Source organism: Callorhinus ursinus, unplaced genomic scaffold (genome assembly GCF_003265705.2).
Source record: "Callorhinus ursinus isolate GAN/ISIS: 27379988/994484 unplaced genomic scaffold, GSC_fseal_2.0 scaffold3, whole genome shotgun sequence".
NCBI lineage: Eukaryota > Metazoa > Chordata > Mammalia > Carnivora > Otariidae > Callorhinus > Callorhinus ursinus.
In genome coordinates, this window is record NW_027397065.1 from 25,547,252 (window position 1) to 25,570,122 (window position 22,871).

Here is a 22,871-nt window from a genome sequence, read left to right on the forward strand (position 1 = left end):
CTGGCAGAGCATTTTCTTTTTTTTGCTCTATCAGATAACCTTTAGCTTAGTCCTTAGTAAGAGTACTATTAGATGCTCAAGCAGAATGCTCCTGCATAGTTGGAAGAAACGCCTTTAGCACATATGTCCTGGCTTCAGTGACAGTATAAGAGGAAACGTGTTTGCATCAGTTAATATTCAAAATAATTATCAAGGCAAAGCACTTTGAACATACAGAATTTTCTTCTTCACAAACTCCCAATCTGGTATGATCATGATAGACATGGGATTAAAGCTAAAACATTGAAGCTTGTGGTACAGTTTTGCTGCGGAGAGGCAAACAGTTTTGATTTTTGAACTTTTAACACAAATGTGAAACCTAACATTCTTGTGTCTCCAGTCCTTCTATTCTCACTCCTACCTTTTAAGAAATAAATTCTTACTGACTAGTTAATGTGAGATGCCAAAAATAACACTGTTTAATTACTGATACAAATGGTGTTAACCAGAAAGATGAAAGTATTCTAAATGTCTTGCAAAAAAAAAAAAGTCCTTTAAAGAGTTTGTAATTTTCTTGGGGAGAGAATAGAGAAGAACCAGAATGGAAGACAAAATATTCTGCCGGCCATAAAACAGAAAGAAAGCTGGTGCAATGGGAATATAAAAGAAAAGCTACTTCCAGCCTGTGAATCTAAGAATTTCATCAACATGAACTTGCCCTTCCTAAATCAATAGTAATGACCTGTGGAGATGGTTTTCCGTCTAGCTAGTTTAATTGCCCCCTCTTGTCTTCTTCATTGGCTTCAGCATGATTAGAGGAACAGAGAGGAAAACAGTCAGATGGAAACAAGAAAAAGCACAACTCAAGAGAATCAACCTTTTTTGCCCTTTTCAGAGAGAACGGTATTAACATCAGTTACCCTGTGATTTTGCCCAGCCTATCTGTGGCATTTGCCTAGTCTCTCTTAAAGAGTCTGTTTGGTAGTATCCCCCTGAAACCTGTATGTGAGTGAAAGCCACTGGCTTTGCAAACCACAGCTCATCTCTTAGCACCTCTCTCTGGTGCTACCAGTTTACCTTGATGGCAGTGCAAGTCCTTTAAAAATGGAACAGCCAATTACCGCCTTGCCTCTACTTTTACATTACTTACCAACAATCTGTTTCCCAATTCTTGTTCTTTCTGCTCTAGCCTCTTTCCTTTTTGAGGTAACAGAACTTTATTTTACCCTTTTATTTTGAAATAACTATAGATCCACAAGTAGTTGCAATGTAACCTTTACCCAGTTTTCCCACTGTTTCCATCATTCATAATTATAGTATCAAAAGCAGGAATTTGGCATTAACAATGTATGTATATAGAAGTAGCAGATTTTTGCTTTCCTTATTGCTTTTTAAGTGCTTCTTGTGAGACCCACAATTTCTTGCTGTGATTAATCCCCAAGTTGGACGGACAGTGTGCAGAAGTCAAAATGATGCCAGGTGCATTCTGTGTCAATTTTTCTGCGGGCACAAACTTTCCAAGATAAACATGTCTCCAACATCAGGAATCCTTTCTATGTAAAATTTGGCAAGACAGTTAAAACACATACAGTGAATGCAGGAAATGTGGTTTGTTTAGGAAAACCTCAAAATAAGATATTTGGTTAGCTTTTCTGCATTTTAATTGTCATTGTAGCAAATAAGTGTAGATTATAATAAAATTACTTTATTTTACTTTATTGTGGTCACTTTATTTATTTATTTATTTATTTATTTATTTATTTATTTAAGTAGGCTCCATGCTCAGCATGGAGCCCAACATAAGGCTTGAACTCATGACCCAGAGATCAAGATCTGAGCTGAGATCATTGGACACTTAACCGACTGAGCCACTCAGGCACCCCCAAGTATTTTTTTAAAGGTCTTATTTATTTATTTGAGAGAGAGAGAGACAGAGAGCACATGAGAGAGAGCGAGTGTGAGCTGGGGGGGGTAGTGAGGAGGGGGCCAGGGAATGGCGAAGGGAGAGGGAGAAGAAGGCTCAATCCCAGGACTCCAAGATCACGACCTGAGCCAAAGGCAGACACTCAACCAACTGAGCCACCCGGGCGCCCTTCCAGTGTATTTTTTTTTTAAGATTTTATGTATTTTTTCAAGTACTCTCTACACCCACAGTGGGGCCCGAACTCACAACCTTGAGATCAAGAGTCACATGTTCTACCGACTGAGTCAGCCAGGTGCCCTTATTGTGGTTACTTTAGGTTACTTTACTGTAGAATGCTTTGCAGTTAATAAAACGTTTTTATATCCATTTTCTCATTTTACTTTTCAATTACATTTGTTGAAGAGTATATATTGTTTTTCCTATTTAACAAATATAAAACTGGCTTAGAGACAGTAAAAAAATAAATAGGTAGAATGAGGGAGAAGACATTCAGTGCTATGAGAAAACTGACCTACTCAAGAGCAAATAGCAATTGTATTTTCATCTGAATATAAGCAATCTGCCTAAAAACTGAGGTGGAGTTTAAGTAAACTTTCCCCTACTACTCTTCCTATGCTATAATAGCAAATTTTGATCTACAAGTAAAATTTCAGAATCTAGCTGAAGACTAAGAAGTAATTAAGAATGACCTCTGTTATGGACTGAATGTTTGTGTGTCCCCAAAATTCATATATTAAGCCCTAGCCCCAAATGTGGTGGTATTTGGAGGTGGGGCCTTTGGGAGGGAATTAAGTAAGGTTAGATGAAGTCATGCTGGTAGGGCCATCATGATGGGATTAGTGCCCTCATAAGAAGAGACACTAGAGAGCTCCCTCCATCCACCACCACCAGGTGAAGACAGCAAGAAAGTGGCCATTTACAAACCAAGAAGAGAGCCCTTAGCAAAGAGCTCTTACTACAACCCCCCAATGTTGGCACCCTGATCTCAAACTTCCAGCCTCCAAAACTGTGAGGACAAAAAGTTCTGTTGTTTAAGCCACCCAGTCTATGGTATTTTGTTATGGCAGCCCAACCTGACTAAAACAACCTTAAGCTTTGGAATAGTAGTCTCCAAACTTCTATACTCTAAAACTCGATCAAAAGCTCAGGGACTTACTAAAAATGAATTGAAAAATGACCAGCAAACTTAAAAGTTTGGCTACCTCCTGAGAGAAAAATTAACCATGACAGTACAAATAAACGTAGGCAAATGTTCTCATTTTGTTCAGTATATTTTGTATACTGTTCAAATATTTGCATATTTTATAGTTAGTGTATCTATATAATTTTAAACCAAGAAATTAGTATTTTCAATGCCTTAGTTTGTGTGTGTGTGATGGTGCATTTTGTTCTTCAAGTTGTGGCAGGGAAAAGTGGTCAAAAAAGTTTGGAAATTCAGGCTATAACTTTCATATGATCTTAAGGTAGCTGCTCAAGCCAAAAATGTTACCTTAACCTTCCTTACCCTCAAGCTATCACCATTAAAAAATCCACCACTCACTGGGCCACCTGCTATTATCTGCACTATGGCTATATTTAGGGCCATCTGTAGAGGATTGCAGGGTCTGGAAAAAGTCATACTCTGTACTCTACTCCAATATTTTTATTGAGAATAAATATTTGTAAATCATTTTCAAGAATCGCATTCAAGGGGAAAACCAAGCTAAATAACACAGTGTAAACAGAGGTTTGTACAGATATGAGTGCTGAGTTGTAAAGTCAAATCTGATCTGAATTGAAATGTCATAGATCATTTTCAGAATCAGTGACATCTCATTCCATGGATAGCTGTGAAGTTGCTGCAGCTCATTCTCTATAGCAAAACATGCTAAGAACCCAGTCAGCTTTGACTTTAAAAAATAATTGTTCTTTTTCTAAATCATTTTCATGTATTCAATAATTCAACAAACATATGTTGAATGATGTCCCAGGCACTGGACTAGGCTTGGGTGAAGAACATGGGACAAGGAGTGGAGGGACACAATCTAAGAATTCTCAATATCCATTTCTCCATAGGTCTAAGTCACAATGGGCTGGAAAATTTGTTGTCCAATAAGCATCCATGAGCAGGAAAAGAAGTAAGAGTGTAAAAAGAGCAAACACATATCAAGGTTCAGAGGCAGGCTAAGGGTCAAAAGCAAAACTATGAGTCTGAGCCAAAGTAAATCTACAGCATTCATTCTATCCACCTGTCTATTTCAGTTACCATTAACCAAGTGTCTACTAGGCACAGGCATCTTGCTACCTGCTGTGGGGAACATGCAGATATGAAAACCATAGGTCCTGCCCTCAAGGGGCTTATGGACTAATGAAGAAGTTAGTATAATCAAATAATTCTGACACAGATTAGTATGCATTAAATGTCATAACAGAAGTTGAAGTCAAGTGCCAAGAACCCCATGGGAGTGAGACAGAACTTCTGGCTGGACAAGCTAAGAAGTCATAGTGAAAGAGGTAGTATTTGAATAAAGAGAATGATTTTAACAGGACCAAACTGTAGAAGACCAAACAGAGGAAGGGTATTTGGGACTGTGCCACTGTACATAAAATCAGGCAAGAAGGTGGGGGTGTTCAGTGCCCTAGGACCAGTGAGAGTCCACTGATCCAGAAATGGGGTATTCAGATGATCTACAACAGATCTTGAGGAAGGTGGGCTGTAAAGGTTATCTCTCAACCTAATCCCTCCCATGGTATTATCTTTATCTGATTTGTAACTTGGATTTCTACATTCAATTTTATTTGGGGAAAACAAGGTTTTATTCACTAAAAATATTTTAAAGTCTGAAAAATCACTGAACTAGCACATTGATTGGTTAATGCATGGAATGACAGAAATGTGCTCAGAAGAACTCTCAGGCCAGATCCTGGGAGGCATTAGGTGCCCAGGAGAATGTCATTTATACAGACAGCAATGGTGTGGTCTCTAGGGAAACAAGAAAACTGACTACTCAAGAAAAACTGAATTATGAAATGACTCTTGGGAGAAGAAACTGAAGTAAAGAGTTTAATCGGAAGGGGACGACAGTAGTTCAGGAAAAATACTCAGGGCCTGCATAAGGGGAAAGAAGGAAAGAAAAAAAAGGAATGCAGGCAAGTGAGAGGGAGGCTAAAGATTTGGGTCTCTTTTAATATCTGTTTAATACTTATATTTGCAAGCGGTACAACTACACACATTTTTAATAGACTTTATTTTTTAAAACACTTTTAGATTTATAGAAAAACTTCAAAAATAATACAGAGAGATTCCATATACCTGCACCCAGTTTCCCCTATTAATATCTAATATCAGTAAGGTACATTTGTTATAACTAATAAACTAATATTGATATATTGTTATTAGCTGAAGTCCATACTGTATTCATATTTCCTTATCTTTACCCAATGTCTTTTTCTGTTCCAGGGTCCAGAATACCATACTACATTTAGTCATCATGTATCCTTAGGCTGTGACATTTTCTCAGACTAGTTATTTTTAATGACCTTAACAATTTGGCCACGTATTTTGTAGAATATCCCTCACTTGGGGTTTCTCTTATGTTTTTCTCATGATTAGACTGGAGTATGGGTTCTTGGAAGGAAGATCACAGAATGGCACGATGAAATGCCATTCTTATCACATCATACCAAAGATACGCACTGTCGACATGACATCATCAATGATCACCTGGCTGAGATAGTATTTGTCAGGTTTCCTCACTGTAAAATTACTCTTTCTCCCTCTTTTCATATTTTACTCTTTGGAAGGGAGTCACTATGTGAACCTAAACATTTGTTAGAGAAGAAACACTTTCCTCAGTTCAGCTCTGATGCCTATTTGGGTACTTCATTCAGTAATAAAAAAATAACAACAACAACAACAACAAAAAAAAAACCCTGCAGTCGCTTAAGCCCACAAGACTTAGAAGTCACCTTAGCAAACATCTGTTGTGACTTGAGCAGGCCGTTGGGGGTCTCACTCCTAAACGAATTATGAAATATCACTTTACACCATAAGCACTGTTCTCCCTGAGGACTTCAGATACATCTGTTTTCTCTCCATCCTTTCTCACCTTTCCAGTTATTATGCTTTGGTTCCAGGGATGGTCAAACACCCTTGTAAACTGACTCCAAGTTCGTTTGGCTGAGGCACCCATATGAATTCTTCCTAGCAGCCTGCCCATCCCTACGCCAACACCCCACCTCCACTCTTCATATCTCATAGAACTGCTGCCTTTCCAGCCTTGATCCACCTCCCACTTCAAGGGAGTGATCAAGCCCCCACTGCGCCCTATCCTGTGGACTGTAGGATGTCTCCACCACCCTACTTTCAAGCCATAGGTGACACAGGAGAGGGAGGTTCAAGTTCCTCCCTCCTCCATGTCCTGGGGACCATAGGGCTTCTCTCTTGGCATTCTTGCAGCAACCTGGACCAACATCCCTTTCTGTCTAAGTGACCATCCAAAACAGAAACTCTTCTGGTCACCTAACTCCTCTTTGTCTGCTCCTGACTTTTAAATGGTAGGACAGGATGTTAGAATAGAATTCTACCTGCCTGGTTTCAACCAAGGTGCTAACACGTTCTATATCATAATTCAAAGTCAGTATGAGACAGATCTCCACATGCAAACTTTGCAAAGGAAATGTATCAGAATCATTGCACAACTCCTGTAACCCTTGACCAGATCAGATATCAGGAGGCACTAGAATGTGGGGAGAGTAAACTGGTGAGGAGATTTTTTTAGATCCCCAATTCTACCTTAACTTCTGTGATGGGGGCTTCTGTGGGATCATGTAGAGAGTTTTGAAATATATCTTGTGTATCTGGGAGATACAGTATCCAGGTGACTGACTCTTGGAAAAGAAAACTAAAAAGCACTCTGGCAGCAAAACGGAACTAGTAGCCTGAAGTTTGGCCTGTACTCACAGAATTTCTCAGGGGCTATAGTGGCCAAAGTTGATCATAATTTTTTTAACAGACCTTTCATAGAGAAGTAGGAGCTATATTCCTACCCCTTGAATTTTGATAAGCTCTGAGACTGCTTTGACAATAAAATACAGTGGAAATGACTCTCAATGCCAATTTCTGGTCCACTTTCTCTCTTTTAGAAAATTCTTTCTGGGAACCTTGAAGTACCATGTAATAAGTTCAACTACCTGGAGACCACCATGCTAGAGAAGCCACAGGTATCCCTTCTGGACAACCACTAACTTCCCAACCAATCCCAACCAAAGTACCAAACATTGAGGTCTTGGACATTCCACACCAGTCCATCCTCTAGCTAAATACCACTGACTGACTTCTACCAATACCACATGAAGCAGAAGAAATGCCCAGATGAGCCCTTCCCAAATTCCTGGTATAAAAAAATTATGAGATATAATAAAATAGTTGTTGTTTTAAGCCACTAAATTTTGGCATAATTTGTTATACAGCAGTACATAACTGTAACAGCAGCAAAGGAATGTTTCCCATGGTATTATGAGTAGATAACTATAACAGCAGCAAAGGAATGTTTCCCATGGTATTATGAGTAGATAACTGTAACAGCAGCAAAGGAATGTTTCCCATGGTATTATGAGTAGATAACTATAACAGCAGCAAAGGAATGTTTCCCATGGTTTTATATATTCCCTCCCAGAAGACAGCAACAGCACAGTGTTAGCATTTGCATTAGAGTTATGCCTAGAGCTGGGTCTTATTTAAAATGCCTTCCTGTAGATGCTGGTGGACCCAAGCATCAGGAAGCTGGACGTGAACACCAAACTGCTCAGGGCTATGAGAGGAGTTGAAAGCACACCTGTGACTGGAGGCATCTCATGGTCCCATGGGCAGTGGAGAGGCCATTTTCTCTACAACATTCTTACCACCTGTGACAGTGAAGGCTTTGCTTTCTAAGGTTAACTCTAGGTCTTTGCTTTCTTAGGCTAACTTTCTGGATCTTGTGAGGGCTTTATCTTTTGCACCCTCTTTGGAACACTTCTTGCATCCTTGGTTAAGCCATAAAAAAGCTTACTGCTTTGAGTCACTATTGAGATTAGCATAAAATCCTATTCATCAATGACCAGAAGGATCCTTTGAATTGGAAAATCTTCTATACTTAGGGAAAAAATTGGAGCTCTTTTCTTAAATAATTAATAATTATCTTATTGCAACCTATGGAAAGACAAAATTAAAAAGTGGATACAAAGGAATATAATGGCTAGCCCTAGGGATTCCCTTCAAAAGATAGAAGGATAGAAAATAGACTTAGAAAAAATAAAGTCCACATTCAACGTAAATCCCCGTCCTTAGTATCTGGCCCAACCTCTTCAACAAATTCCTTTAGCTCCAAAAACTCCTCCACCTTCTCCAGAAAATCCCTTAAACACCCAGCTGCCTGCTTTAGCCTCCTTTTCCCTACACAATCTATAGACAGCACTTCAGCCTATTCCCTAGGCCCAGGGTATACAGGTTACTCATGTAAATGCTGAAAGCCAGAAAGTGAATGTAGCAGAAGCACACAGCATGGACAGTAAGGCTTACTTTGCTGGGCTCTATAATCAGGTTGTACCAGTGTCAGGCCTTCCAATGCAATATCCTTTGTGGATATGTTCCGCCTTCTCTCCTTGTCTGCCCATGTTGGCAAAGAATTCACGTCCCTTGGACAACAACGGATCTTTTGAAGTATGAAGCTCTTTTACCTCCACTTTCAGAAGATACCACCAAACTTAGAAAGGAATTAGAAAGATTAGTGACCATTCACAACTCCACTCATAAGGACATTGATTGGCAGCTGAGGGATGTTCTTCCCACCTATGATTATATTGTAGTTAATAGACAAGCTAGATGACTCCATAGGGAAAACCCCTCTCAGAGATGAAACAGATGACCAGTATTTCTCCCAGGCCCTCCTCCAAATAATCAGGAAATGAATCAACTTGGAGACTGATGTTCAAGAGCTAATAGAAGCAATAGTATATTATAGGCTTCCTGCACTAAGGTGAACTGGTCTAAGGCTGAACTGTGCACTTGGACAGGAGAACATCTGAAGGCCTTTGTTGAATGCTTTATAGAGACCTTTCAAAGGCATACTACACTAAACTTTGGAGCTCTACAACATAGAAATCTTTTAATTTCTGCCTTGCTGGGAAAAATTTCTCCTTGATTTAAAAAGGCAAATTCAAAATAGCATGTTTGGATAGTCAAACTCCGAGCATTATAATGGAAGCAGCTACACAATTCTTGGAAGACAGCCTGCAGGAAATCAAGAAAAAGGAATTAAAAATCAACAATTCTAATTTGCAATTTGAATCTTTAGAGAAATAATGCCATGACAATGAAAGCAATTTGAAGTCCACTCAGACCCTTTCTTATTTGCCTTTCAGACATTTGCGATATTATTTTTTTAAAAAAAGCAAAACATTAGAAGTTCAATTGTCCTGCACTTAAGGAAAAGAACAAAAAATTTAAACAATAATTAGCCTAGACTTCTAATAACAGACAAATACATTCCAAAGCTTCTAGGAGAAAACTTACATTCTTTCTCTGTCCCTTGAAGATGCAAATCTCACCATGTCTTTAAAATGTAAACACCCAGGAGATAACAAAACATAGCCCAACATCACCTGAGACTGAAGAAAACAGAAAGAGAAAAGAAGCTTGTAAAATACCAACATCTATTAAAGTTGCCTTGCCCAAACTCTAGTCTACACCCTCCATAAGATTCTTTGTCAAGGACAAATACAAATCTTAAAAGTCTTCTCCACAAACATTAGTAAAAAGCTTTAGCCATTTGACCAGGTAATCTTTTTTTTTTATTTTTTATTGTTATGTTAATCACCATACATTACATCATTAGTTTTTGATGTAGTGTTCCATGAGTCATTGTTTGCATATAACACCCAGTGCTCCATGCAGAACGTGCCCTCTTTAATACCCATCACCAGGCTAACCCATCCCCCCACCCCCTCCCCTCTAGAACCCTCAGTTTGTTTCTCAGAGTCCATAGTGTCTCATGGTTCATCTCCTCCTCCGATTCCCCCCTTCATGCTTCCCTTCCTGCTATCTTCTTTTTTTTTTTTAACATATAGTGTATTATTTGTTTCAGAGGTACAGGTCTGTGATTCAACAGTCTCACACAATTCACAGCGCTCACCATAGCACATACCCTCCCCAATGTCTATCACCAGCCACCCCATCCCTCCCACCCCCCACCACTCCAGCAACCCTCAGTTTGTTTCCTGAGATTAAGAATTCCTCATATCACTGTGGTCATATGATACATTTAGCCAACATATAATACATCATTAGTTTTTGATGTAGTGTTCAATGATTCATTAATTGTGTATAACACCCAGTGCTCATCACATCACGTGCCCTCCTTACTGCTATTTATAAACTAGTGAGTTTTATATGATTGTACCTGATTCACAGCTAAAATTTTAGAATTTGAGCTATAAGATCTCTGGTTGTGTCTGTCTGTATGTTTGTGTATGTCTATGTATGTACATTACAGATGTGGTATTTTTCTACCTCCAGATGGTATTGGCAAAATTAATTTCAAAAAGAATTCTATATAATTGGCTTAAAAATAAGTGCTTATGAATGAGGTATTCCTAAAACTCAGAAATACAGAAACTAACTCAAATGTTTTCAAGTTCACGTGATCTGGGATAATATGTAGTAAATAAAAGCTGATTTAAGTTTGTTGGTTTAATTAAAATAGGCATGTCTTTAGAGTTATCAGCATTAAATATAATGCAGACATACAATGATTATTCTACCTGGGTTTACTAGTCAAATAAGTTCATGCTATCTCTTTTGTCAGCAACAAAAATAGCTTGGGATGGTGGCTGACTTTCTCCAATGTCTCATGAAGTTTTCATGCATAATCCAAACATTATTTGTTGCAAGCAAATGATTTAGATAGATGTAAGTGGAATAAAAGTTTATAAATAAACTTTTCAGCAATAATTATGTTTCCCAAATATTTTTGGTAACTTGAAGCTTTAGAGTTTAACTAAGTTAAGTTAAATGGTGGATATTTATTAAATATCTAGATCATTTCCTGATAAGATAAAATACTGAAACATTAATAACTGAACATAGGCTTATCTAGTTTGGCCTTCTATTACCAAGAGGCTAAATATATTTGGGTCTGTTGGTAAACATGTCCTGTGCTATACTGAAAGGCTGCACTATGAGGAAGCTTGTATTTCCAGAAATTATGAGCTGTATTCATAAATTTGCCAATCTAACAGTTCACAAATGCTTATTTTTTAGTTTTCACTAGAAATTAAGGTTTCCAAAGTTTAAAAATTCTAATTAGTACATGTAATTAAAACTACTAGAAATAAGATGAGAAGCAACTCTGTATGCAAGGAAAGTAGGATGTGTTTTGAGGTTTAAGAAAGAAAGGTATAGAGATGCACTTTTGTTAAGGAAAAGAAAATAAATTTGTCCTAAAGTAAAACTGTTTTTTTCAGAATGGGAAGGAAGAAAATGAAGGACAAACTAAATGTATATAGAAAGTTGAAGACAGAGAAAAAGAGAGAGAGGGGAGAATTTTACCCTGTGTAGTCAAGTTGGCTAAACATTGAATTGCTATAAGCATTTTTTAAAATAAGCTTTAATATTAATAGTTTTCTTATGTAATTTTCTGCTAAGTAATCTGCTAAAAAGAAAAAGTTTTCTTGGACTGTTGGTCTGCTCTTGATAAAATACTATGAAAGGTTTTTCTTCACCTTTTAAGCAATCTGCCTAAAAAGCAAAGATTTTATATTTCACTATAATAATTTCCTGTACTTCATGGTGTCTTTATCGGGTCTTTAATTACTTAACTGTCTTAACAGTATGAACTAAGTTTTGATTAAAATTATGTAATCGTCTGTATTTGTCATTAAATCTTATTTCACTTTAGTTAAATAGATAATTAGGGATTGTTTATAATCATCTGTGATCCTTTTTATTCAAGTGTCCAAACTTTTTAATATTTTTGACAAACTTTCCAAAATCAAATTCTGAATGAAGTTTTTTGACCTGGAAGAAATTTGGGATTTTCCAGACCATCTCTGGAACATCTCAAAAGATCTGTTCTTTCCACATAAAAAGAGATATTAAACTAATTAGGCTTACTTGATATGTTAAATTACAAGGGAAGCATTGTCAAATAAGTGATAATAAGCCTTCTTAGATTATACTTGTGTGGATATATGTTATTAATATGTGTTCTAGTAATTGTATAAAATTCCTAAAATTCTGATACATCCTGGTAAAATGTTATCAGTTGGAATTGTAGTTATTATATTAAAATTTTGTATCATAGAAACAACTAAATTTTTTTGTTAATAATGAACTCTCATCAGATCTTTAACCATGGCCATTTTTAAGTCTTTTTGCAATTTATGCAAGTTATTGTTTTATACTGATGCTTTTGCAAAAGTATTTCATCTTTAGAGAGATTGAAGGAAAGGACTCTTAATAAGCACAGGTTTCTAGTAACTTCCAGATCATACCATTAAACTGGGTAAGAATTATAGTTTCTCTAATGGAGAAATTGATGGCTTCATAAAACTTCTAACAAAATAAAGATCAACAAAAATTATTTACATGGTACTAAATGAACTGACTAGGATGATAATATTTTTTATGATTTTTTATTTAAAACATTATTGGTTCTTTCATGTTTTGTTTTTCCAGATTCTCTTAACCTGTCAGAAACTTGGCAAAATATACTTTTGTGAACAAAGAAGAAACATTTATCTTTTTGTCCTTGCCTGATCCCCCCAGAATTCAGAAACTCTTAGTGAATATTCTCATCATCATGGCAATACAGTTATTTTCATAAGTTCAATAAGAATCTGTTCTCCTTGTAACAGTACACAATTGAAACATTGGTTATATTATCAAGGCTTTGACTGGAATGTCATATTTGAGAATGACGTGCAAAAATCAGATATAGCCAGACAGCTTTAAGGAACCAAGGTTGACTTTATGGAACGAATAAAGCCCCTTTCTTACAGGGTTCCAGACACCTTACCAAGTGAGCAAAGAAGATCATTTCCTGGCAAGCTCAGTAACCCCAAGCTATTTGGGGAATCTCAAGAAGAGAGAAATTTACCCAAATCTATAGGTATTGCAAGCAAAGTCTCATGGTGAGTCCTTGGCTTGGCTTCCTAGCCTCAAGTGTCTTTTAAAAGTTCAGTCTCAGATTCCTTATGAAAAATTCCAGCAAAGTAGACTTAAAAGGGTCTATATCATCAATTGCTATTCTTGCTGTACCTATGTAAATAACGAGGTCAAGTTTAACAAGACTAGACTTTTTTTGCAAACAAATTAGTCTTACTTTGATTATCTCTGATAGAAATGGAGGTGAATGTAGAGAGAAATTTTATGTTTCAATAGAAAACTATAGTACACCTTTTTTTATTATTATTATGTTATGTTAGTCACCATACAGTACATCATTAGTTTTTGATGTAGTGTTCCATGATTTATTGTTTGCATATAACACCCAGTGCTCCATGCAATACATGCCCTCCTTAATACCCATCACCAGGCTAACCGATCCCCCCATCCCTCTCCCCTCTAGAACCCTCAGTTTGTTTCCCGGAGTCCATAGTCTCTCATGGTTCATCTCCCCCTCTGATTCCCCCACTTCATTCCAGATTCTAGTGCTGTTAATTGTCTTTGAGTTTTTATTTCCTACCTGTAAACTAACTGGATCCTGACTTCCTCGAGTTTCCTTCAATATTTGGCTACAACTCTCCAAACTAACATTTCCAATTTTCTGCCGCTTTGTCTTGTAATCACTAAGAACAAAATCTGCCCTTTTCCCAGAAGTCCTGCAAACTGACTATGAATGACTTCATATAAACTTCAGAGAAATCACCACAATAACTTGTGTTTAGTTGATCTTTGTGCCTGTTGCTACTCAGAAAGTTTACCTGAACACCCACCGACATCATTAGAGACATTCAAACTGCAAAAGATGCTTTGACCCTAATATCTGGAAATCTTCTTGACTGGTTGTCACCTGGGCTCAGAAACTGGTTTATAATTTGCTCCAATCATTAACCATCATTTTTGTTTTATTTCCATAGAACTACCCTTATTAGATACCTGACTTCTCATACAATATAGGTCTAACTTTGGTATCCCAGGTCCATCACCACCTCCTAGAATGAGACATGACTGTTTAATCCAACTGATCCATTTTCATGACTAAGAGATTAAATCAATGAAATAGTGGATCAATCTACCAACTCAGCTTCTTTTTTTTAAACAGTTAGTTTTGTTTGTTTGTTTGTTTTGATAAGTTTATTTATTTAAGTAATCTCTACACCTGATGTGACGCTTGAACTCACAACCCAGAGGCTAAGAGCTGCAAGCTCCATTGACTGAGCTAGCCAGGCACTCCTACCAACTCAGCTTCTAAATTGTGAAACTTCTTGAAGTTTCAAAAGTGGGACTAAAGGGGAGCAGAATACACCACCCCAAAATATGCCACTGAGGCATACTGATTATTTTGAATTAAAGTTACTTAAGAAACAGCCAGTGAAAAAAACACACTCTGACTTCCTTTGTTCCCCTGAAAGCAGGAAATAAATCTCCCATGTGAAAGGTACCCTCCCTGTTCCAGGAGGTTTGAAGGCATCCTTACCACCAGAGATAGGGGATTTAGGGCCAACAAAACTTGTTGCCTCTTCACTAATTTACTACCCCAAGCCGAAATCCCTTTGTCTTGCCAATTCTTCACAAATTCATTGTTGCCTTGTCTTAAAGATACAAAAGCTGCCTGTTTTGTGTTGGTTAAACTTCCTCAAGTCTCACACTGTTCTGGGCTCCCGTATGTACAGAATTAAATTAGTATTTTTCCTGTTAATCTTATGTCAATTTAATCATTAGACCAGCCAAAGCACCTACATAAAAAAAAAAGGGAAAAGGTTTCCTTCCCTACATGACAAATGCATAGAGTACCATACTGATCAGTTCCATTACCCTAAAAATCCCCTTTTGTGTACAGCTTGCCATTTTTTAAAAACACTCATATAGCTCCAGCCTTTTTTTGGACACAGTTTTACCAGTAGCTTAAAATCTCAAGAGCTCTAGAGTAGCAAGCATGTTTTACAAGACTAAACAGAAAAACAAAGAAACAAAAACACTTTACAGGAATAATGGCCAAGTTTGCTTGAAAATAAACTAGGATTCAATTTAAAAGACTGTTTTAGCATTGTTCTTATTTATCCGCACAGTGGAGAATGCAAACTGCTGAACAGGTCATTGTTTGTATGTATATACTGAGGGAATCACCACAAATAACAATTTTGATTGTTATCAACTTTACAAATTCTTGTGTCTGATTGAGTTCTAGGGAAGTGACTCATAAACCCAAACGCCTTAATTCTCCTGTTTCCCTATTCTTATTGTTTTGATTCAGCTCCTTATTATCTCTCACCTAAACTATTAAAATAATTTCCTAGTTGGCTTCCCTCAGGCAAGTGTCTTCTAACTGAAAAATTGCTGTCTACATATTCTCCAAACTTAATCTTTTTAAAGTCCAAATCTGATTATGTTTCTCTCTCACTTAAAAACTCATGCTAGGGGCTCCTGGGTGGCTCAGTCATTAAGCATCTGCCTTCGGCTCAGGTCATGATCCTAGGGTCCTGGGATAGAGCCCCGCATTGGGCTCCGTGCTCAGCGGGAAGCCTGCAACCTCTCCCACTCCCCCTGCTTGTGTCTCCCTCTGTCAAATAAATAAATAAAATCTTATAAAAAATAAGAGAATCAAATTAAAAAAAAAACCTCACGCTAGTTTGCCATCGGGAAGATTCCCAAACTCCTTAGCATAGCACACACATGACTGACGCTTCCAGCCAAACCTGTGTAGTTCACAAACACACCTATCTGATCACACAAAACTCATACCCATTCCCCATATAGACCATCCGGCTTCTCCTCTATGCCTTTCTCCCCATTCTTCTCTCTTTGCAAACACTAACCCTTCCTTCAAAACCCAATTAGGTTTCAACTCCCATGGAATCTTTCACCACTTTTCAAAGTGAATTCACTTTTTTTTCTTGCTCTTTGTGTTCCCATGGTCCTTCACAGCATATCATTTTGTGTAGTACTTATTTTGATCTCTTTCTGATAAAGTTTGAGCTTCTTAAAAGAAAAATACTGTCTTTCACCTTTGGTTACCATCTTTAAGACCTGGAAAGTTCCTGGCTTATTAGATGGCTTTTGGTAGATATTTGTGGTGTGAGTGAATGTTTGATAGGCTAGAATGTGAATTTAGACAGTCACACCAAAAAATAAAATGGCAGAATCCTGGGAGGCTTTTGCTGGCCTGTTAGTTTATTTTCTTCCCTAGGTTGCTTGTTAAATCAAAGCGAGAACTGGATCATCATGGGATAGAATAGCAAGACATAAAGTCAGCTCCATCACAAAAATATGTCTGATAAGAGGCATAAAAAATAAGCACTAGTTAGAGATGTTCTCTCCTGCATAATTCTGGGGCTCTACTGTATATTGTTCACCACTGAAGTAGCTATGATCCTTTTTTAAGCCTTTTGGCAATAGTTTTTTTTAGATTAAAGGTAAGAGACAACCTAGTATCATCAGCCACATATTAAAATCATCTCTTAGAATGGGCTACTTGCAGAAAGACTTCATGAACCAGTTAATTAATAATACCCAGTGGTTTTATTTAGTATTTGTCTCCAGGTCTTGCACATCCTGTGCATTCACTTTTTCCCTCTGTGCATGAGCTAGGACAAACAAGAGGAAAAGAGCTGGCATCATTAGCCCCTTAATACATACGGTACCCTCTCGTCCTTCCTAATCTTCTTACAATATGGGCCCCTGTGGGGTCAATCTACTCAGGTTGAGTAAAGAGTCAAAAGTCTACTTAAGGAAGCTCAAAATTAGATAGTGCCCTCTGTTTATTTAATTCTGGATCTTCAGATGAATTTACATATCAGATAAATTTTTAATTTTTGAAACTTCAACTCTTGCCCAGGAGCAGCTGTTTTCAAACTAGAGTCTCAGATCTGATTTTCCCTTGGCTTTTCTACTCTCTCCACCACTTACCCTACTTTATACTGCTACTTAAAATTACTATCAAACATGAAGACTATTAGTGTACATGACTCCACTTGAATTAAGAATTCTTAACTTTTGGGGGTGCCTGGGTGGCTCAGTCATTAAGCGTTTGTCTTCAGCTCAGGTAATGATCCCAGGGTCCTGGGATCAAGCCCCACATGGGGCTCTCTGCTCAGCAGGAAGCCTGCTTCTCCCTCTCCCACTCCCCCTGCTTGTGTTCCCTCTCTCACTGTCTCTCTCTCTGCGTCAAATAAATAAATAAAATCTTAAAAAAAAAGAATTCTTAACTTTTGAACAGTTGTCTGTAAATATCTGAAAAAGACTTGTTCTTGGAGATATTAGCTATTATCATTTTTACATAAAATTATACATACAAGGAAATAACCATTCTAAACTATTATATCTAAAAGGGTTATACTTCCCATAATAGTACATTGTCCACCAGAAAAACATAGTTAAGATATTTGGGTAATATGTGGATCTGAATCAGGAATGTTTAATATATGAAGTGTTTGTACTTCAAGTTCCTATATTCATGCTGAATCAAGAGACTCTGCTTGAAAAGTGTTTTGTAATGATGCAACAATGCAAATACATCTGAAATTGGCTTTCTCCTATACGGATCCTTAGATGGCACTCATCTGTTCTCCTAAATAAACCAAGGTATGTGAACACTGCCCCCTTCCCCCGTACCCATCTCTGTTCTATGCCATGAGTAACTGCAGTGCTCTAGGCCCCATGAAAGAAAAATCTAAGGAATTAAGACTTGTGCCAATTTTCATAGTTATGTGTTTGGACAAAGTCTTATGCAACTAGGAGGACTCACCTAAGCCATGTATAAATTATAGAGAAAAGAACAACTTGTTTAAAGTGGGTCTGAGGAAGCAGGTACGGGCATATGCCGCTGCATCAGTTGCTTTTCCCTTGCAGTTTCTGGTGGTATCAAACAAATTCCTTGAAGGAATTATGTAGCACTGTACTTGCTATTAAGAAATTGATGCCAAGATTAAAACCTTGAGTCTCTTAAGAGAAATGCCTTATAAGTTAAAGTAAGCATTCTAGACTCTGGAAAAGAATATGCATTATCAAGTATAAATTTAAAAAAATATCATGAAATATGGATCAGTCTCCTGTGAGCTGGTTTAGCCTATTCTTCATGGGATGCTCATATGAAGTTCACTGTCTGTGCCTAAAAAACCAAAGGTCCTAAAGGAGAGTAAACTCCAAGGTAAAACTACAATATTCTGGCATGGTTCTTGGTTACCTGCTGGTAAGTGATGGTGTAAGGGCCAAGAGCAGGCTGCCCCAAGATGGACCACTAGGCATGAAGATTATTTTGAGCTGAAGGCAACTGAGACCCAGTGGGCTCAAGAGAAACTTTTGCTTCTCCCTTAAATACACAGAAGAATCTAAATTAGGGATCTTTCCAGAATAAAGGTCATTACCAGAGATAAATTTTATCTGAATCACACATCTGTATGGCAAGGCAACAATCTAATTACCAAACATCTGCTCTTCTTCTTCCTGCCCTGTGAATTTCATTCCTTCCCTTCAATTTCCCAGCCCCTACGCCCTTCTCCTTAGTCCAGGATGACGTATACACCTCATTTTCCTGACTGTCTTTGGAATTTCCAAGTCTTTGTGGATTCCCTGTACATATGCCATTAAATTTGATTTTCTCCTGTTACTCTGTCTCATGTCAATTTGATTCTTAGTCCAGCTAGAAGGACCTTGAAGGGGATAGGAATTCCTGCTCCCTAACAATGGCATTTCTCCTGCTCTGCCCACTTTTCTCCATTTGAAATTTCCACAATGACCAAATTGAATAATGAGTTCATGTAGAATCTAATTCCAAGGCTTTATAAATGACAGTTACCTTTTTGGTGTTTGTCTGCATATGCTTTAAAAAGAATTCTTACTATTTTACTCACTAAAATGAGGCTGGGAGTAGCTAAATAATTTATCTAGGCTTATAACTAGTAGAGAGCAGAAGTGAGATTTGAACCCAAATTGCTCTGCATGCATGCCTATGTTATCCCCAGTGTACAACACAGGAATCCATCTTTTTTTTTTTTCAAATGAGTAGTTGAGTATGTGTGACTTGTTTACTTGAATAACTAGCATTTTGGCAGAGATGAACAAAGGATTATTATGACTTCATGAGTGAAAGCTACCAAACATTTAAAGAATTAATGCTTATCCTTTTCAAAATCCTCCCAAAAATTGAAGAGGAAGTAATACTTCCAAACTTATTTTATAAGGCTAGCATTACCCTTACACCAAAGCCAGATAAGGATTCTACAAGAAAAAAAAAAAAAATTACAGGTCAGTATCCCTGATGCAAAACCCTCAACAAAAAGCTATTAAGACAAATTCAAAAACACATTGAAAGGTGTATATAGAATGACCAATTGGGATTTATTCCTGGGATGCAAGGATGATTCAACATATGCAAATCAATAAATGCAACACAACACTTAAACAAAATGAAGGATAAAAATTATATGATCAGCTCAATAAATGCAGAAGATACATTTGACAAAATTCAACATCATTCATGATAAAAATTCTAACAAATTACATATAGAAGGAATGTATCTCAACATAATAAAGGCCATAACAAGTTCACAGCTATTATCATTGTCAATGGTGAAAAGCTGAAAGTTTTACTTCTAAGGTCAGGAATAAGACAAAAGTGCCCGCTCTCAACATTTCTATTCAACATAGAACAGGCAGTCCTGACCAGAGAAATTGAACAAGAAAAGGAAATAAAATCTAAAAAAAAAAAAGTAGGAAAGAAAGAAGTTAAATTGTCTCTGTTTCCAGCTGACATGATCTTATATACAGGAAACTCTAAAGATTCCACAAAGAAACAGTTCAAACTAATAAATGAATTCAGTAAAGTTACAGGATACAAAATCAAAGTACAGAAGTCACTTACATTTCTATACACTAACAACAATATCACCGAAAAGAATAAAATATTTAAGAATCAGTTTAACCAAGGCACCTGGGTGGCACAGTAGGTTAAGTGACCAACTCTTGGTTTCAGATCAGGTCGTGATCTTAGGGTCATGAGCCCCAGCCCCATGTTGGGCTCTGTGCTTAGTGCAGAGTCTGCTTGGGACTCTCTCGCCCTCTGCCCCTCCCCACTGCTCTCTCTCTCTCTCTCTGTGTCTCTCTCAAATAAATAAATCTTAAAAAACAAAACAAAACAAAACAAAAAGAATAACTTTAACAGATCTAGTGAAAAATCTGTACACTGAAAATTGTAAGATTTTGAGAAAACAAACTAAAGAAGACAAAAATAAATGGAAAGAAATTCCTGGATTAAAAGATATGGTGAAAGTGTCCATACTACCCAAAACTATCTAAAGATTCAATGCAATCCTTATCAAAATTCCACTGGCATTTTTCATACAAGGGCATCTGGGTGGCTCAGTCAGTAGAGCATTGGACTCTTGATCTCAACTCAGGTCCTGATCTCACAGTTGTGAGTTCAAGCCCTGTGTTGGGTTCTGTGCTGGGCATGGAGCCTACTTAAAAATAAATACATGCAGGGGTACCTGGGTGGCTCAATTGGTTAAGCGTTTGCCTTCAGCTTGGGTCATGATTCTGGGGTCCTAGGATCAAGTACCGCAATGGGCTCCTTGCTCGGCAGGGAACCTGCTTCTCCCTCTGCCTGCCTCTCCCTACCCGCTTGTGCTCTCTCTCTCTCTGATATATAAATACATACATACATACATACATACATCTATCTTAAAAAAAAATACATACATACTTATGTATAGCAAAGTAAACAATCAACAAAATGAAAAGGCAACCTATGGAATAAAAGAAAACGTTTATAAACCATATATCTGATAAGGGGTTAATACTCAAAATATATAAGGAATTCTTTTTTTTTATTAATTTTTTTTATTGTTATGTTAATCACCATATATTACATCATTAGTTTTTGGTGCAGTGTTCCATGATTCATTGTTTGTTCATAACACCCAGTGCTCCATGCAGAACGTGCCCTCCTCAATACCCATCACCAGGATAACCCATCCCCCTCCCCCCTCCCCTCTAGAACCCTCAGTTTGTTTTTCAGAGTCCATCATCTCTCATGGTTCGTCTCCCCCTCTGACATACTCCCCTTTTCTTCCTCTCCTGTTATCTTCTTCTTTTTCTTTTTTCTTAAAATATGTTGCGTTATTTCTTTCAGAAGTACAGATCTGTGATTCAACAGTCTTGCACAATTCACAGCGCTCACCGTACCACATACCCTCCCCAATGTCTATCACCCAGCCACCCCATCCCTCCCACCCCCAACCACTCCAGTAACACTCAGTTTGTTTCCTGAGATGAAGAATTCCTCATATCAGTGAGGTCATGTGATACATGTCTTTCTCTGATTGACTTATTTCACTCAGCATAACACCCTCCAGTTCCATCCACGTCGTTGCAAATGGCAAGATCTCATTCCTTTTGATGGCTGCATAATATTCCATTGTGTATATATACCACCTCTTCTTTATCCATTCATCTGTCGATGGGCATCTTGGCTCTTTCCACAGTTTGGCTATTGTGGACATTGCTGCTATAAACATTGGGGTACACGTACCCCTTCGGGTCCCTACATTTGTATCTTTGGGGTAAATACCCAGTAGTGCAATAGCTGGATTGAACGGTAGCTCTAATTTCAACTGTTTGAGGAACCTCCATACTGTTTTCCAGAGTGGTAGCACCAGCTTGCATTCCCACCAACAGTGTAGAAGGGTTCCCCTTTCTCCACATCCCCGCCAACCTCTGTTGTTCCCTGACTTGTTAATTTTAGCCATTCTGATGGGTGTGAGGTGGTATCTCATTGAGGTTTTGATTTGGATTTCCCTGATGCCGAGCGATGTTGAGCACTTTTTCATCTGTCTGTTGGCCATTTGGATGTCTTCTTTGGAGAAATGTCTGTTCATGTCTTCTGCCCATTTCTTGATTGGATTATTTGTTCTTTGGGTGTTGAGTTTGATAAGTTCTTTATAGATTTTGGATACTAGCCCTTTATCTGATATGTCATTTGCAAATATTTTCTCCCATTCTGTCGGTTGTCTTTTGGTTTTGTGGACTGTTTCTTTTGCTGTGCAAAAGCTTTTAATCTTGATGAAATCCCAATAGTTCATTTTTGCCCGGGCTTCCCATGCCTTTGGCGATGTTTCTAGGAAGAAGTTGCTGCGGCTAAGGTCGAAAAGGTTGCTACCTGTGTTCTCCTTTAGGATTTTGATGGACTCCTGTCTCACGTTTAGGTCTTTCAACCATTTGGAGTCTATTTTTGTGTGTGGTGTAAGGAAATGGTCCAGTTTCATTCTTCTGCATGTGGCTGTCCAATTTTCCCAACACCATTTGTTGAAGAGACTGTCTTTTTGCCATTGGACATTCTTTCCTGCTTTGTCAAAAATAAGTTGACCATAGAGTTGAGGGTCCATTTCTGGGCTCTCGATTCTGTTCCATTGATCTATGTGTCTGTTTTTGTGCCAGTACCAAACTGTCTTGATGATGACAGCTTTGTAATAGAGCTGGAAGTCCGGAATTGTGATGCCGCCAGCTTTGCTTTTCTTTTTCAGTATTCCTCTGGCTATTCTGGGTCTCTTCTGGTTCCATACAAATTTTAAGATTATTTGTTCCATTTCTTTGAAAAAAGTGGATGGTATTTTGATGGGGATTGCATTGAATGTGTAGATTGCTCTAGGTAGCATTGACATCTTCACAATGTTGATTCTCCCAATCCATGAGCATGGAACGTTTTTCCATTTCTTTGTGTCTTCTTCAATTTCTTTCATGAGTATTTTATAGTTTTCTGAGTACAGATCCTTTGCCTCTTTGGTTAGATTT